The sequence below is a fragment of the Cupressus sempervirens genome, chromosome 10, assembly GCF_028749045.1.
Source record: "Cupressus sempervirens isolate cs-2001-9-10 chromosome 10, ASM2874904v1, whole genome shotgun sequence".
Lineage (NCBI taxonomy): Eukaryota > Viridiplantae > Streptophyta > Pinopsida > Cupressales > Cupressaceae > Cupressus > Cupressus sempervirens.
Window position 1 is genome coordinate 240,839,293 of NC_143127.1, and position 7,145 is coordinate 240,846,437.

Below are 7,145 nucleotides of genomic sequence, written 5' to 3' on the forward strand. Positions count from 1 at the left end.
AGCCTCACAACTAAGCACATGTCAACCAAGAGTGGATTATCCTCCATTAAGCACAGGAGTTAGTGCAATGATGAGAGGATAAGCCTACAAAGGTGTGTGATGTAAATTATGTTTTAGACACCATGTGCTTAATTAAGAGTGTGAACAATTGTGTTGTCAACATGAAAACTCAGTTGATTATGCAAACTCCAGTGCTGTAGACACCATGTGCTAAATTAGAGTTTCTTACTCATGTGTTGTCAACAAGAAAACTCATATGAGTATGCAAACTCCTAGGTGTCTAACCTAAGAAATAATAAAATAAAGCATTTATCCTAAGAAAACTTAAGTAGGTGTAAATAATAATTATTTACACTAACACATGGAACATATCTTCAATGACCTTTAGTCCTCTAGATTGTCTCTATAGATTAAGAATATTTTTAACTCATATATGATCTTCATCTAATGAAAAAAGAGAAACAACATGTTCCTCACCAATAGTATCCTATACATCAATCACTATAGTCTCCTTCTAATCACCAATACCCTTATATTCTTCCAATTAATTTCCACTTGAAATAATCACCATAGTAGAGAAACTCTTTGGGCATATTATTCTAATATTATTTTCTTGTTTATCATAAAATGAAGCCTTTGTAGACATTCTTATCATTCTCTTATCCTTATATTTTTCCTTCCTTTAGCTAGCAACAACAAATAGTATCCCTTGTAAATTTGACCAATTTTTTGATAATGCTCATGCATTTTTTCTCAACATTTCATAAAGAAACTCAATTTCCAAAATGACTCTAGGATTTATTACATTTAGGTAGAAAATATTCTTGTCTACATATAAGACAACACCATTCCCATACTAGTTAGTTACCTTAGGAGGAAACCTATTAACCTGCTAAAAATCCTTCAAGCCTTATTGTTGCGTTGAGGATATACTCAATAGAGAACCTAGAGGGGAGAAATAGAATCACAAGAAAAATCCCTCTTTGACCTTGTAGTCAAAGTCATTTAGTATAGGATGAAACAATATCTAGAATATCAAATCACCTTCATAATCATCTTCTATTTTCTTCATCAAATATTTATCATGTCTTCCTTTTAAATATTTTGTAAGCATCATAATAATCATTATTTTGATCCATACTTTCACAAATTCTTGTAATAAGTCTTGTCATGTTATAGTTATAAAAATTTGGGCCACCTTTTTTCATTATTGTATTTTCATTATTCCTAGCATTGATACTTATCTTGCATTCAGCCTTTCTATATCTATATCCATTGCAACCATAACAATATCAAATCAAGTTCTTAAAAAATATATTCATAGTCAGTCTTCTTCTGCATAGAACTACCTTATGTCTAAACTTGTTGTAATGATATCATCATCCATTAAAAGCATAACTCCTTTTCTAACTTCTACATTCATTAGATGTATGCCTTACTTTATTGCAAGAAAATCAAACTCTATTAAAAGATGAATGTGTAGAATGAATAAGAGGTCTCCAATTAATCAACCCCTTTGTCATTTTTATACATCTGATTTAAACTAAAAGCTTTTTTTCTTCCATATACTTCAAGTTGACGAAATATGTTTTGTCTTACACCTAGTTCTAGTTTACCAAAGTACTTTTTTTAAATATTCCACATGATTTTGGTTTACCATTTCCTTTGTGTCTTGCATAGGTTTTGACATACAAGTATCTAATGCTACAAAGTAAATCTTACATTATCCAAAAAATATTTCTCTATATTTTAAATTTTTTGTATACGTATTTGTTAAATAAAGAAATTCCAGCTTTCAAAGTTGTGTTGTTTTGGGTCAACATGCTAGTTTTAGTAAGTTTTAGTTTGAAGGTTGATGAGGATAAGAGATCATGAGAAGCTTCAAATGGAAAATAAAACATCTGGCAAAAGAATTAGAGTAAAATAATTCACCATTTGAAATTTATTAAGGTTTTAGTTTCTCAAAATATGTTGAGAGCTCTTCTAAGTTAGATTTGAGGCACTTCTTGGAGGCTATTATTGAGGAGCCTCATTACCACTTGATGAAAGTTTATTGCTACTTTATAGAATTTTGCACAAACTTTGACTCTATTTCTAGGGAGGCTCTTTTTTAGTAGCCCAAAGACATTGAGATCTTGGTGACTCTTTTCGAAACCATTATAAGATTAAATGAGTCTATGGTGGGTAGATTCAGGTCTCCTCATGGGTTCTCCAACATGATCTTGAGCATCAATTAGGGTGAATGAGAGCTGCCCTCTCCCCCCTAATTTATTTGGAATCTACATTGATCAAATTGAGACCTTCCTTCATGATTCTTCTCTTCCCAATGATGATTGCTACTTGTACTAGGTCGTGATCCCCACTCTCATTTTTGCAGATGATGTGGTTCTTTTGGCTTCTTCTCTAGAGAGCCTCCAAAGACTTCTTGATGGCTTGTCTTCCTTTTGTGACTTGAGATAGCTGGTGGTGAACATGGGAAAGACCCACATGATGGTCTTTACTTTTGTGAAGACTTCCCATCTCCACTTCTATTTTTGGGGGCACAAGATTGAGATTGATTCCTCATATACTTACCTCAAGGTTAAGTTCTTTGGTCCATGCTTCAACTTGAGACCCGCCATGCAAAATAGAGTCAAAAAAGGGATTGGATCCCTAGCTTGAGAGACAATTCTTTAGATATCACTTTTAGGACACTACCTACAAGTTGTCCCTCGTGGGCTCCTTGGTTTGACTGAATTTTCTCTATGGTTTAGTTGTGTGGGCCCCTCTCTTCTTGATACTGACTAGACCTTAGTTAAAATGGATAATGATACAGTGAGGGATGAATAACTAGGGCCAATGGCACACCCATAAATCCAAACCAACCATGTGGAGTTTAACACAACAAGAACACAACACAGAACAACAACCAAAGGAGGAAGAAGAGAAAACACTTATTGATTCATCAAATAATTAGCATACATGCCTAGCTATAAGGCCTTCTAGGTTATGTTTAGATACAAAATATATTCGAGATCAAACATCCAACATCAAATTCCTAGCTTCATATACATATGCAACAAAATTTCTAAACTTTCATGTTTTGCTCTCGAATCCCCCAAAAAAATTGCCCTAACTCTAAGCCTAAACACTCTATATATACTTGCCAAAATGGCTTATAGTTCATTCTAGAACATTACATAAGAGGAAGGCCGACCCAACAATAGTTTGGAAAAATCCCAAGAAAATATATTAACATAAATGTTGCAATGGAAATAAATCCCACAAGTCAACTCACAGAAATCACATCCAAATGCTAATTCTCAGCATAAATAGGAAAACTCGACACATGAAGGGTCACTCGACATACACTAGGTAACTCGGCACATGAAGAGTCATTCAACATACACTAGGTAACTCGGCACATGAAGAGTCACTCGACATACATTGGGTAACTTGACACATGAAGGAACACCAGTCAACACTAGATTGCTATAGTAACTTGGCATCCACTAGAGCTACAATAACTCGACATCCATCAGAGCTATAATAACTTAGCATCCACTAGAGCTAAAATAACTTGGCATCCATTAGAGCTATAGTAACTCAACATCCACTAAAGCTATAGTAACTTGACATCCATTAGAGCAACACTAACTCGGCATCCATTAGAGCTACACTAACTCAACATCCATTAGAGCTATAGTAACTCGACATCCACTAGAACTATAGTAACTTGGCATCCATTAGAGCTAGAGTAACTTAGCATCCATTAGAGCTATAGTAACTCAGCATCCACTAGAGCTACAGTAACTCAACATCCACTAGAGCTATAGTAACTCGACATCAACATGCAAAATGAACAAAAATGAGTAGGATAACAAGGCAACCCAAGATACTCCTGCATCAAACAATTGAGGTTGAAAGAAATGATTCTCCTAAATCATTGAGATGTCACAATCTGAGTTGAATCCAACTTAGATTGAGAAATCCATGAAGCATCTTCAATAGGCATATTCTTCCACTTCACCAAATATTCATAGTAATCTTTTCCTCTTGTGCTTTTACCAACTCCCTGATCCAATATCTATTCAATTTCTTCAATCTACTTCTTAGGATAATCTTCTGATACAACTTCATCATCTAACTCATGATACATATACAAATCAACAATATTAAATATAGGAGATATATCCATGTCATCAGGTAACTCAACTTCATAAGCACTACCACTGTCAAACTTCTTCAAGATCTTACAAGGTCCAATTTCTTCATCTTCAGCTTACTATATGTTCCAATAGGAAATCTTCCTTTCTTGAAATGAACCATCACCTCATCACCAAATTCAAAATCATGATTTCTTCTAGACTTATGAGCATTCTCCTTATACTTCTAATTACTTTATTCCAACCACAACTTCACTTCCTTATGTAAAGACTCCATAAAATCAAAAAATTCTTCTCCTACAATGCTTTTTTTTTTCTTTACCAGCAATATCTCTCAAATCTAATATAACTCTAGGTTGCATTCTAGTAACAATCTCAAAAGGTGTTTTCCCTGTACTCCTATTCACGGAATTATTATATGTAAACTCATCTTGTGACAACACTACTTCCTAATTACTTGGTTTATCTCCAACTAAACATCTCAAAAAAATACCCAAGCTTCTATTCACAACCTTTGTCTATCCATCTATCTATGGATGGAATTTAAAACTAAACTTCAACTCAATACCCATCTTCTTCCACAAAGTCTTTCAAAAATAACCAACAAACTTACTATCTTTGTAAGAAATAATACTTCTTGGTAATCCATGCAATCTCACAATCTCTTTAAAGAAAAGTTCAGCAACATGTTCAACATCTGATGTCTTCTTACATGGTATGAAATGAGCCATCTTAGGAAATATATCCACCACAACAAATATAGAATCATACCCCTTCACTGTCTTAGGCAGTCCAAGAACAAAATCCATACTAATATCACTCTAAGGTTTCTCAAGTTCAATAATAGGTGTATACAAACCAGTATTTTGACTTACTCCTTTTGCAACTTGAAAAACTCCACAACTTTTCATAAATTTTTGAACATCCTTATACATTTGTGGCCAATAATACTTATCCTTCAGAAAACTCAATGTCTTATCAATTCCAAAATGTCCAAACAATCCACCACTATGATTTTCCTTATTTAGATTAACTCTCATAGAACTTCTAGGGATACACAACTGAATACCTTTGAACAACATACCTTCTTGAATGAAATATTTATCATACTTATTGATCTGTCAAATTTGGTGCTCTGCACTCTCTCCATGCCTCAAAAAAATTAGGATCAACATCATACAATTCTTTCATTTCATCAAAACTAAGAACTTCAACCTTCATTTCAGTCAACAAAGAACATCTTCTACTCAATGCATCAGCAAGTCTGTTAGTAACTTCACTCTTATGCTTAATAAAAAATGTGAAACTTTGCAAGTACTGAACTCACTTCATATGTCTTTGATTCAATTTATGTTGACTTCCCAAGTATTGTAAAGCTTTATGATTAATATACAACACAAACTCCTTAGGAATCAAATAATATCTCCACTTCTTCAATGCTTGAACAATAGCATAAAAATCTTGATCATACATAGAATATTTCCTTTTAGCATCATTCAACTTCTCACTAAAGAAAGCAACATATTTACCTTCTTGAGTTAATACAACTCCTATTGCACTACCACTTGCATCACATTCAACTTGAAATACCTTATTGAAATTAGACAAAGCCAATACAGGTAACTCAACAACCTTTTGTTTCAAAGTCTCAAAACTCTTATCAGCTCCATGTGTCCATTTAAATTCCTTTTTATCTCCTCTCATTGTCTTAGTCATAGCATTACAAATAGAATGGAAATTTCTTATGAACTTCTGTAGAAACTAGCCAAACCATGAAATGATCTTACCTCACCCACATTCTCAAGTGTAGGCCATTCCAAAAAAAATTTTACCTTCTCAGGATTCATCTTCAAACCATTAGTTGAAATAAAAAATCCCAAATTCACAATCTCTTCTTGCATAAAAGAGCACCTTTTTAGATTAATCATCAATTTTTCCTCTTTCAATTTCTGCAATACTTGTCTAACATGCTCAAGATGTTCTTCATTAGTCTTATTGAATATCAAAATGTCATCCAAATAAACAATCACAAACTTACCCAAGAATCTTTTCAGAACTTCATTCATCAACCTCATGAAAGTACTAGGTGCATTAGTAAAACCAAAAGGCATAACCAACCATTCATACAAACCATCTTTTTTCTTGAAAGTGGTCTTCCATTCATCACCTTCTCTGATTCTGATATGATGATAGCCACTCTTCAAATCAATCTTGGTAAAATACTTTGCTCCACTCAAACAATCCATTATGTCATCCATCCTTGACATAGGAAACCTATATTTCACTATGATCTTGTTAATAGCCTTGGAATCAATACACATTCTCCATTCTCCATTCTTTTTAGGTGCTAATACAACATGTATAGCACATGGACTCAAGCTTTCTCTAATTAAACCTTTCATCAACAACTCATGCAGTTGTCTATTAAGTTCTTCATTCTTTGTAGGTGCCAATCTATATGGTGCTTTATTCAACAAACTAGCTCCAAGAATCAGATCTATACAATGACTTATACTTCTCATTGGAGGTAAACCATCAGGTATATCCTCTACAAAAATCTCTTTATACTCATTTTGCAAATTTGCAATTTCCTCTAGTACTCGGTCAATACTACTAGCTATCACTTGATCACCACTAACTAGCACTCGGTTAACACAATTTTTTGGCACTTGGTTACTATTGACACAACTTGGTCTCCTTGGAATTATAGAAAACCAAACTTGATTCTTTTACATTTACTTTTCAAATTGTTTCCCATTAACCATGCAAATTTTTATAGTAGTACAATTAACCTCAACTAGACTTTCAATTAAAGGCAACACTATTTGTTTCTTCTTATTCACCCAAAGAGTATATTGATTCAATCTTCCATCATGCATAGCATATCTATCATATTGCCAAGGTCTACCCAACAAAATATGACAACAATCCATAAACGTAATATCACACAAAACTTCATCAAAATAATGTCCAATCTTGAACTTCATAAGGCATTGCTCA